Source organism: Macaca nemestrina, chromosome 8, assembly GCF_043159975.1.
Source record: "Macaca nemestrina isolate mMacNem1 chromosome 8, mMacNem.hap1, whole genome shotgun sequence".
Lineage (NCBI taxonomy): Eukaryota > Metazoa > Chordata > Mammalia > Primates > Cercopithecidae > Macaca > Macaca nemestrina.
Genome location: NC_092132.1, coordinates 8,139,856 through 8,152,272, shown reverse-complemented (window position 1 = coordinate 8,152,272; position 12,417 = coordinate 8,139,856). Strand labels below are relative to the sequence as shown.

General features: G+C 37.4%; 1 long non-coding RNA gene across 2 annotated transcripts in view; it reads left to right on the top strand.

Annotated features, from left to right (window-relative positions):
- The window catches only part of LOC105488264 (uncharacterized), a 266,981-nt gene that overhangs the window by 228,002 nt on the left and 26,562 nt on the right, over nt 1-12,417 (top strand). For both annotated transcript variants that reach the window (XR_011606694.1, XR_011606699.1), the window contains exon 3: nt 2,052-2,199. This is a non-coding gene — a long non-coding RNA (uncharacterized lncRNA). The remainder of the gene's footprint in view (nt 1-2,051; nt 2,200-12,417) is intronic.

Below are 12,417 nucleotides of genomic sequence, written 5' to 3'. Positions count from 1 at the left end.
GATCCATGGGCAAAATAACAAATACAAAATGGCATTCATGTTAGTAATAATCCATAGAATTATTTTAAGTCATTTCTCATCCATAGCTAAGATATGAGCTTTGGAATCTGGAAAAAGTTAGATTTGACTTCTACCTCTACCATTAATTTCTGGGTGAATTTGGAAAATTTAGGTTGACCCTTTTGTGACTGATTTTTTAAACCTATAAATCTATAAATAAATGCTATTTATTTCACAAAATTTTTGTAAGGACTGAATGAGGTAATATACGCAAAGTACTTAGCACTTAGACATGTATATGCTAAGCCCTAAAGCAATGAGAACAATTATTGGTTTTATTTTATGAATTGCTGCTATTACCATAAATCTTTACTCCATACCTATGAGATAGATAGGAATGAGATTATTAGTCCCATTTAGGACAAAGAACAAGAAATAAAGTAAGTTTCCAGTCATATAGCTAGAAAGTGGTGAAGCTGGATTTTCAGCCAAACTCCTTCATCTTCCTGTATATATCATGTTCATTCCACTAGGCCTGGTCCTATAACAGACTTGGGATCTAAACAATACTACTGAACAGGAGTTCAGGTTATGTTGAGTGTTAAGGTGTTGGGTGACAAAGGTGTAAAGAGTCTTAGTCCTTAACTTTTGGAGAAAATTTTAGCTTCTCAGGATTCTCTGTCATCAAGCCCAGTGGTTCATTTAATGCCTCCATCGCTTAAGCCATAACCTGACTTCTGATTCCACAGGAGTTTCTTACATTAACCTTTTTTCTCAACTCAGCAATTGCTCTCTTGTTGATGCCTTTTGAGGAATATCTTTTATATAGAGTTGTTTGGCCTGACCTGACCTGGGAAACAAAACTCCCCTCACAAGCAGAAGAGGAAATAAGGAAACAATAACATGTCTTTGATTGCACAGTGTACATTATAGGGGTTATCGTGATGTTAGTTAATATAAACACCCTGTGTTAGAGTAAAAGGAAGGAAGGAGGAAAGAAGGAAGAAGGAATGGAGGGAGGGAGGGAGGAAGGAAAGAAGGAAAGGAGGGAGGGAGGGAAGACAAAACAAAACACAAAGGCCTAGAGTGGGAAATAAACACAGTTTAACAATCCTTTTTTTATGCCTGTTATTTAATAAAATGTCATGGCTTGGAGAAATCATCCACCCTCTCCTGGAGCCATATGATAGGAGCTCAGAGCATTGTGGACTGTCTGAGTCTAGAATTGCTCTCCCTCAACAGCACTGGGACAGTCTAAAGTGGGATATAAACCAGCAATGGGATATAAACTCCTCCTGGCTGAGGAAACCTCTTGTTCCCCACTACGGGACAGAGCCTTCTCATTCTCCTAGACTACATTTCTTCTTTACTCTGGGAAGCCTTCTTTGATTCATCTTTCAGCAAAAACTGCACATTTCCTTTGAAATGTCTTTTGCACATTTAATGCAACAGTATTCACACTCAATTGCAAAACAGCTTTACGTTTCTCCTTTTCTGCTGGAACATTCAGGCAGTAGAGGATCAACTCATCTGCCTTTTTTCAGTGCCTAACATAATGTCTGGCTGATATGGTTTGGCTGTGTCCCTACTTAAATCTCATCTTGAGTTGTAGCCCCCATAATTCCTACATGTTGTGGGAGGGACCCGATAAAAGTTAACTAAATCATGGTGGCAGTTCCCAGTTCTAAGGGTAGTGAATAAGTCTCAGGAGATCTGATGGATTTATAAGGGGTTTTGCCTTTCACTTGGCTCTCGTTCTCTCTTGTCTGCTGCCATGTAAGACATGCCTTTCACCTTATTGTGAGTCCATTAATCCTCTTTTTCTTTATATATTACCCAGTCTTGGGTATGTCTTTATCAGCAGCATAAAAACAGACTAATTCACTGGCAAAGTTGGTGCCAATTTAGTGCTAACTACATAAATACAGAGAGAGAGAGAGAGAGAGAAAGAGAGAGAATTAGACTGTGGTCTTAAGTTATCTAAAACATAAACCTTTATTCTGTGTTGTATTTCATTATTTCCACTGCTGTTTTCGGTATATATATTCAAGTGGAGGAAACAGAATACACATGCAAGAGAGAGTCACTTTCTGAGAGAGCTGAAGACCATTTGATGGACCACGATAAATTTCATCAAAGGAAACAGAGCAGAGAATTGACCAATAACAAACAGCTGTAAATGAAAGAACTGTGGGCAAGGTAATGATGAAGTAATTACCCTGGTTTTAACTCAAAGTCTAAACTTTTCTAGTATCTTAATGAAATACTATGTTCTGCCTACATAAATCATATATTTCTATTATATGGTTAGTTATAAAATGCCTATTTATATAGCTGAAAAGAATGTCTGGCAGCAGGTAGGTGCTGATGGGGATAATTTGGGGTCCAGACAAACTATCCGCATTGAAAGAGGAAGAGAATCTGCAGCATTTTAATGAAATTTTGAAATGAAACTAAATTAGGTATTAAAACGAAGTATAATTTCTCAAGCTAAGAATAGGAAAATAATATATTGAGTGGAGCTTTTTATAGCTTAGAGACATAAGAATAAAAGTTTAACACAATTAAGTTATTCTTGATGTGACTCTTGAGCTAGAGATATCATCTCTTTCTTATCCTAATTGAGTTTCTCTATCTCACTTCCATTAATAATGGTTAGACTAAGATACTGGTCAAGTGGAAAAATGACCATAAATGTTCCCTTAATCTGTAGAGGATTAGGTACTTCCAGAATGTACAGAATGATGATAACATGACCCTTGTTGACCTAGTCCTAAAGAAGAAGATGAATTTTAAGAAAAAATTTAAAAATAATATGTTCTAACTCTTTAAGGTTTAGATACAAAGTCAGCCTATTGAGCAACCTTTGATGAAGCATTGTTATGTGTGAGATACTTTGCAAGTGCTATGAACAAAAATCAGTGAAAAACAAATAAGCAAAATACAATAAAATGTCTCTACCCACCCACCTAAAAACGGGCAAAGTAGGAAGAAAGACACATAAAACAGGAAAGAAATGATGCAAATGCTATATGTTGTACAAGTCTAATCGAAATGCGTAAGATGTTCTGGAGAATTCCCAAATGTAGAAATAACCAACGTTTCCAAGGTGGAAAGGGAAAGAAGGGTGGCACTGGAACAGATACATTAAAGGGTAGCCAAGTGTTTAGGGGGACAGTATATACCACCCAGAGTATCTTCTGACAATTCCAAGGAAATATGCATAGTGGGTAACAAAGTAACATATGTCTTGGGTATGTTCGAGGAATCTAAGTGTCATGGTGAGACTAGAATCATGATGAGAGTGGGTGTGGAAGGGGCAGTGCTTGGCTCATCACATCCTGTATCAGTTCTCTATTTTTGGCATGTGGACAACCACTTCCCAGTCTCCTTGCAATCCGAAAGAACCACATGACTATTTCTAACCCATAAAATCTGAGCAGGAGTAACATGTGCTCTACCTGAACTGTGACTTTGAAAAGCCCCTTTTCCATATATTTCTTCAGTACATTTCTTCCCCTAAGGCAGTGAGCATGAGAGCCTTCGAAATGAAGGTATCAAAAGGTTAAGGCAGGTTAGTTTGTTGAGTCACCACGCGAAGGACCATTGCAAAGAGAGTCATCTACAACAGAATTCATGTAAATTGTGTTGTTAGGTGGTGCTTTTTGTTAAGCCATTGAGACTGAGGAATTGTTTGTCACTGAAGCATAAAGTTGTCCTATTCTGACTAATAGCAAGGGTGGTGGTGAGAGTTGAACCCAGAAAGAAAGGCAAATGACATATCATGTAACAATTCAATAAACTCTCCTTTGACTTCTTAATGAGAACTAATTATTTTCTCTGATGCTTCCCAAGCATCTCATTGGTTTTCTATTCAGCACTTATTTCCTTCTGCAGGCCCTATTGTTCCTTGCTGGTCTATTTTTCTCATTATATTATACAATAACATCATTCAAGTTATGCCTAATGTAATAAAAATTCCCTGAATAACAAATACACTAAAATTTGAATACCATTCACTAAGAATATATAAATATGGAGCATAACAAGAACTCTTAGGTGGAATAAAGTAGCACCAACCATATAGTCTATGCTATTGGAAGATTCAACAAGGATTTCTACTTTTAAGTGAAAATTTAACTTCTCAGGACAAGTGTCTTTTTTTCACAACTTTATTCAGGTATAATTGGTATAACAAAAACTGCATATGACTAATGTACACACTTTTGTGTGTTTAGGCATAGGTACACACTCATGTTAATATAACCAAAATCCAGGTAATAAACATATCTATCACTTCCAAAAGTTTCCTTGTTTAGCTTTGTAAACTTTTTTCTTTTTTTTTTTTTTTTTGCCTTTTTTGTTTATTTAATTTTTATTTTTGTGAAAGTAGTTAACATGAAATCCACCCTCTTAACAAATTTTTTTAAACATCCTATACTTCAGCAGATGTCTGGAACTTACTCACCTTGTGTAACTGCAACTTTATACCTATTAAACAACAACCCTCCCTATTCCCTTCCCCCATCCCCTGGTAAACAACATTCTATTGTGTATTCCTACAACTTTGACTATATTAGGTGTGTTACATAAGAGTAATCCAATGATGTTTGTCATTCATTGACTAGCATTTTGGTGTTTTTCAGTGTGTTTCTATTTCTTCTTTTAGCAAGTATCAGAGTCTCTGTATGAGGATCAGGAGCTATAGAGGGAGTTGAAGATACAATGACCTTACTCTACAGAAGTTTGAATTCCCAGACTCCAAAGTATAGTTTCTAAAGCACAGATGCAGCCTCTGTTACTTCCACAAGTAGTATTTTAGTCTAATGTGGATCAGATTGAAACACAGAAAAAGCCATGTCCTGCAATGTATCAGATGACCCCATCAAAGTTCCACAGATGGTCTTTAGGAGGCCAGCCATGCAATTATTTGCTAAATTAGATGTTCGTGTGTATAGGCGTGTATATTTGGAAAATATATTCAAAGCTTTCTTTGGGTATTCCAAAGAATGGTCCACTTTGCCATATTTTTAAAGAACTGCTGATGCAGCGGGAGGCAGACATATATAAACTTCTTTCTATTTAATGTAGTAAGTGTAACAATAAATATAAAGACATTTCTGTAGTTTTATAGTGGAGTGAGTGAGGGCCTTATTACTGTGTAATCAAGGGTTATTTTGGGGGGTCTGACTGTTTTATATGTGACAGTTCCCTTATTTTATTAATGTACAAAAATTTGAATGATAGTTAATTATATCATTTGACAGTTGGGCATATTTGCAAATAATTAATTTTTAATTTATGTAGAAAGTCTAGTGATTGTTAGACTTCTCATCAATTGACAAGTCAAAGTTCCTACAGGGGGAGCTCTGCTCCGTAAGCAGTGAACTCCCATTGCCCAAAACATTCACAAAACATTGTCAAGCTTCAACTAAAGATGTGATTGTTTTGACTTTTTGATAGTGATAGATCACCATACCAAATCAGACTTATTCTCTGCTTTTACTATATTCTATGTATATTAGGTTTTCCTGAATGCAAATACAACATAAAAGAATTGATTAATTAATTATCAACACTTTATGTGTCAGAACAGGGGAAGAAAAGCCATGTATGGCTTCCCACACCTCAATTGATAGCACGTTCATTCCAGTCATTTTCTTTCTCTCTTTCTTGGGTGCCTCACTTTCAGTTTATCAGGAAATTTTCTTGTTTCTACCTTCAAAATATAGCCAGAATCTGACCAACACACAACATAATCAAACAAAAATCTATAAGATCTCCTTGATCTTCTATTCCTTTCCCCACCTCCACCCCACCCATCAAAACCTATGCTCTGAATCTTCTGCTTTTAAGGATATGCCAGAGTTACCACCTCCATCCATGTCTCCTTTCTTTCAATGCTATCATCCTGATCCTGGCCACCATGACCTCTTACATCCATATATAAAACTGACTATTGTCCATTGCGTATAGACATGAATAGAAACACATCATGTGAAATGTCTGATATAGTTTTCCTGTGTCCCCACCCAAATCTCATCTTGAATTGTAGCTTCCATAATTCCCATGTGTTGTGGGAGGACCTAGTGAAAGATAATTGAATCATGGAGGCAGTTTCCCGCTATACTCTTATCATGGTTGTGAATAAGTCTCATGAAATTTGATGGTTTTATAAGGGGAAACCCCTTTCACCTGGCTCTCTCATTCTCTCTTGTTTGCTGCCATGTAAGATGTGCCTTTCACCTTCTGCCATGATTGTGAGGTCACCCCAGCCACGTAGAACTGTGAGTCCATAAACCTCTTTTTCTTTATAAATCACCCAGTCTCAGGAATGTCTTTACCTGCAGCATGAAAATGGATTAATACAATGTATATCTACTCCAATGACTTTCCAAATGACTTAGAATAAAACCCAAAGTGCTGTCATAACCTTCAAGGCTTGCCTTTTTCTGTGCCATTATGTCTCCTCTTCAGGTGCATGTCATGGCAGACCCTGTTGTGCTCAGTGGATTTCAGTTATGGTGGTGTTTCCTGTGTTTTTGAATCATTGAACATGTTCTAACCTTAGGGCCCTTGTAGTTGGGATTCATTCTCCCTGGAAGGCTCTTCCTCTAGATTACACCATAGCTCACAACTTTTCAGTTCTCAGTGAACTGCAACATTGAAAATACTTCTTCCCAGACTGTCCAGACTAAATTACTTCTGCTTTCACCTGATCACCCGCTCTCATATTATTCTGCTGTTTTATAAACATTATTGCTCTGAAAAACTTGTTTATTTATTTCCTACTGTATTATTCATTGTCAAATGAAATTTAGGTCCCATGAGAACAAGGACTTTGTCAGCTTTGTGCTGCTGAATTACTAGACAGTAAATGCCGTACATGTAGCAGCACAAAAATTGTTGCGTGAATAAATGAGTTAGGTTGAAAGGCAAAGTATGGTGATAAGAAAGGAATTAAAAATACTCAAGGGGATCTTTTAGGTTTTAGTTCTGACAGATAAAGAGCTTGGAAGTCATCCTACCTGTTCTCCTAACAAGAAAAACACAACTGAACAAAGTGAAAATCAACTAACTTTCTTAGATTCATCGGAAAATTGAGATCACTGGGCAAACAATCGCCCTAAATCTAGGGAGGCAGATGGGCACACAGAATAACAGCTAAGATCAGCTTACCTGTAACAGTAGCTTCTCGCCCTAGGAACTGCTGAGTATATGTAAAGGTAATTTTTACAAATGCGTACACCTAAGAGTGCGGTAGTTGGAGACTTCAAAACTCCCGGGGAACCAATCTTAGGGAGGCTTACACACATTTCCCAGGTTTTACCTGCAGAAGCCCTACCAGATTTTCATGGTGATGATGATCAGAAAAAATAGCCTCTTTATTTCTGGGACAGAAAAAGGAATAAACAAAAAATACAAAAAGCTGAAGCCTCTGGCATCTATAGCTACGGCAGACATTAAACACGGCCCAACTTCTAGCCAGATTAACATAAAACTTATACTAAAAATCGAATTACCTCAGGTCCTGAGAGAAGCATCAATAGATGGTGCGTAGAGAATTTTTAGGGCAGGGAAAAGACTCTGTATGACACTTTTAGGGATACACACCATTACACATTTGTCAAAACGCATTGAACTGTGTAACACAGAGTGAAACTTAAACTACAGGCTTTAGTTAATAATAATGCGTCACTATTGGTTAATTAATTTTAACAAATGTAGCACACTTATGCAAGAAATTAATAAAAGGGAAAACCGGTTGTGGGAGGGGGGAGTTGTATATGGGAACTCTCTGCACAATTTCCTCAGATTTTCTGTAAAACTACAACTGTCCTTAAAAAATAATGTTCACTTATTAAAACCAAAAAAGACTCCCAAGGATTTGGGTCTGAAAAACTGGGGAAAAAATGGTGAAATAATTTTGGCACTCAGAAGGAGTCAAAGAGGGAAGGAGAACGCACACATTTATTTATAGAGCCTTTTCTGCACTGGATGCTTCAAGAATCAGAGCACCAGTCATTTTAGATAAAACGATTAAATTGCCAAGATGATGTAATAGTGCAGTGACTGCTTTTAAGTTATTAATCCTGGAATTTCACATATTTTTGTGAGTATAAATGCACTTGCTCTCCATTTAGTGCAGATGTGTATAACATATTCTGGAAATCTCAATGAATGGGGAGTGGTAGACTTTTTTAATGGAACATGGCTAGTAAAAGCTGGAAGGCTGTGTAACTTGAGGGGGACATGATCCAGGAAGCTATAATAAAAACAGCTGGACATAGTTGTTGAGGAGAGGAGGCCAAGAAGAAGAAATAATCCTGCTCAATGAAGAGGTAAAGCACTGTGATTTGGGGGTGAGGGCAGCAGAAGGGAGAGAGCAGCAGTCGGTCCCCAAGCATGAAGATGTTATATTCTTTTTTTTTTTTTTTTTTTTGAGACGGAGTCTCGCTCTGTCGCCCAGGCTGGAGTGCAGTGGCGCCATCTCGGCTCACTGCAAGCTCCGCCTCCCGGGTTCATGCCATTCTCCTGCCTCAGCCTTCCAAGTAGCTGGGACCACAGGTGCCCGCTACCATGCCCAGCTAATTTTTTGTATTTTTAGTAGAGACGGGGTTTCACCGTGTTAGCCAGGATGGTCTCGATCTCCTGACCTTGTGATCCACCCGCCTCAGCCTCCCAAAGTGCTGGGATTACAGGCGTGAGCCACTGCGCCTGGCTAAGATGTTACATTCTTTATCACAGAGATGTTGATTTATATCGTACTAAAACAAGGTGCAATTGTCTAAGGCCGCAGCAGCCTCCTTGCTCAGATATTCATGGCCCCATTGTGCAGTTTCTGTCTATGCAGACAACTCTGGCTATGAACAGCTAGAGGTATAAGTGCTGGTGGAGATTGTTGGAGGTGATCCCCGAGGAGCTGTGCATAACTGACTCTGCCTCAGAAGGCACAAGCTAATTTTGAACAAACCCCTGTGCTGTCATCTACTATAACAAAGCCAATTTAGATTAATCCTTGAACTGGGATTCCATGTGCATAATACAGTCTCCAAAACAAAGAAAGGCAGACCAGAAACATTAATAGTATCCAAATGATTGCTTAGGTTTAATGTGAAGCTCTTTTTAAAATGTCCAATTTTTAATCTCAACTGTGCAAACAAAGCCTCCACCAAAGGATTAAGAGCCTTCAAGAGTCTGCTACCAGCACAAAGAGGGCCTGTATTTTAATTAAACAAGGGGTGCCCATCCTTCTTGCCTGTTTTGACCAGATGATTTGGCTGCTAATTAGACTTTAATTAGAAAGAAAAAAAAACAATTCAGTGTGTTTTTCTTCAAAAGACAGTGAGAAAATAAACCTCAGATAACTTTATTATCATGGTTTTGTAAATAATGGACCAATGGCTGCTTCTTGAATTCACTTATGATTACAGATTTAGATTTAAATTAGATTGGACTTCAGTTCGCCCAATTTATCCCCAGATGTATCTCACTCAATTATTGTGTTCCATTTACTATATTATGATAGTTAAGATCGGGGGTTTGGGATTATTACATTTCTTAGTTCCAGCTCCAGATTGTGACCTTGGATAAAATATTTCGTATTTCTGAGTCTATAAAATGAAAATTATGATATAATTTATTTCATAAAGTTTGTGGGAAGATTGAATGTAATATGCATGAAAGGCATATATTGCTAATCCTGTACATATACATTTAGGAACTCCTCGGGAAACCTGCGGCCTGGTAAATGTCTTGATAATATGGTAATGTATAAAAGTAACCTTTTCAGAGGTCATGGTACTGGAAACTAGAAAGACCTAGGTATAGGCAACAGACTGGGGTTCCCATCCATGAGCAAATGGCCTCATTGCTAACCTGTTCTGACATGGTGTCCTCTATACTTTCCTCTCTGTTTTTTTCATTGGTTTCTTCCTCAAATTCTTGATACTTTGAAACACAGAAATGTAATTATTCAACAAATATTTATTGAGTGTTTATGATGTGTCAGGCCAGGTGTTTGTCGTTGGTGATACCGTGCTAGAAATGATAGATATTAGTACTCTCTTGTGAGGCTTACAATATGTTAACAGAAAAAGCAATCATTTCTTGATGTCAATGCAGCTTGTGTTTTATGGCAAGAACTTTACATGCATTATTAATTCAACTCATTTTCAGGCAGATATTGCTGTAATCATCTCACTGTTGAAGAGACTAAAATGTAAGTAACTTACTCAAAGCTACAGCCTGCAAATAACAGAGACTTAGACCTCCCTTGCTTTGATGACTTAGGTTTGGAGAATACATTGAGTATTCAGGTTTTTGACATAATGAATTGTAGATGCCTATTGGACATTTAGTTGAAAGCTTCAAACAAGTAGTTGGATATACGTACCTGAACCTCAGAAAAGAAAACTGGAAATACAGCTATAAGTTATCAGCTCAAAGGAGGAATTTGGAGATGTGGGAATGAATGACTTCACCTAGGACTGAACAGCAAATAAGGGACTTACGCAAAATATCAAATGTCAGTCTCCACTTCCAGACATTTTTATTTAATTGGTTTACAATGGAGGATGAATGAACTATTTTTACAATTTTTCATGTCGTTTGAATAGAGATAGGATTGAATGCTATTGACTTAGAAACACAATGAAAACATGAATAAAAAAAGAGAGAAGGCTCAAAGCAGTCCAGAGTCTCAACTCTAATATGAAAATTAATGTAGAAACAAAAAGGGCATCAAAGAGACAGATGAGCAGTGGGAGGAGGTAGACAGAATGCCAATGATGAGAGTGGGAATTCGAATAGCAACATTTACAAGTACAGAATATGGCACCAAGTGGGAATTTGGGGAAAAGAGAAAACGACATTCCAATTGTAATGGACTTCATGAACCATAAAGAAAAGATTGAGAATTTATAGGAAAGTCCTATTCAGATCAATCGGTCACTCAACACGTTTGGGTCTTGACAGCCACTGCCCCCAGACAGACTTCAGCCCATCTCCTGTTGGCCATATCTCAAGGTCACACCAAGTTTCCATCCATAATGCAGAACCAGGTGACAGTTAATTTAGGTCATCAGATACTGTCTGGGAGTTTGAGATCCATCTACTTTTTCCAATCATCAATTTAAAGAAGCTGACATCACTGTAAATTTCTTGCAACGAGCTGCCACTGATTGAGTGGGCAGGCACAATAGAATTCTCTAGATTGATGACTGGAATAACTCAAGAAAAAGATCTCACCCTGAATGCCTATGGAGAGATGTGCGGGAACAAAATCATTTAGGGAAAGGGCAATTCTTTGATTCTTCTGTTTGTCTGTTACACTGCATAGAGTATCGTGCTTTGTATTTTTTAATCATATTTGAAGTCATAATTTCTTTCATAAGATAGGCGATCCCTGAAAAGGCAGAGTTAAAATGTGCTGATTATGTAGGTAATGAGCACAATATGTATGAATAACCACAATTTAAATCCCAGTTTTATCACTTACTAGTTCTGTTATTTGGGGCACATTATACATACTCAAAGGCTCAGTTTTCTGACATGAAAAATAGTGGTAACAGTAGAACAAATATTACAAGGGTGTCAAGAATTCCTGGCATGCAGGTAGGGCTCAATAAATGTATATACTATTGTAATATTATTGTTATCAATAATGTTTCTCTTTTACCTTAGTTACCAGGAAGTTTGAGATCAACTGTGTTTTCTACTGTGTACTCATCCCTGAGTTGTGACAGAAATATCAATTGTAGAAGATGAAAGTTCTCTGTCCCAGAGAAACATATACGCTGGTGAAAGGTGCAAACATGCAAAGAGATAACTCTTATGTTGCTGGTGCTGAGTACACCACAGTGTTTCCAGGCTCTATAAGAGCATTTATTTACTCATCACAAAAATAATTTTCTGTGCTTCTCATGTGTTAATTCCCAAAGTACCTGGCACATAGTAGGTACTCAATATGCAGCCTATGGGCTGAATGAGCTGTTAAATCAATATCCTAAATTATTCCTTTAGGGTATGTAAAAATTCCAGATAGAACACAGCCTCTATGTCCTATGCCACATTATATCTAATGAATTAACATTGAAAGTGCAACTTTAGAAAAGAAAATTTCTCTCTCTGTTTTAATTTGTGTCAACACTTTCCATTTCATAAGCATAATCCATTGGTTTGATCATGTAAAATAACTCAGGAGGTGCCAGCTGTAGATATTTTTTGTCTTAACATGAAAATAACATGGAAAATTAAACCATAGAAGAAAAAAATACTCTATCATTTTTTATTTGAGCTCATTCTGCTCAAGTGAGATAATGCCCTGTGTCTGGAAGACACACTTCGCAATCTCACTAAACCACAATGTTACCAGCCTCCTTCCCACCAGCTTCTGAGTTCTCTTATTTCCCTGGT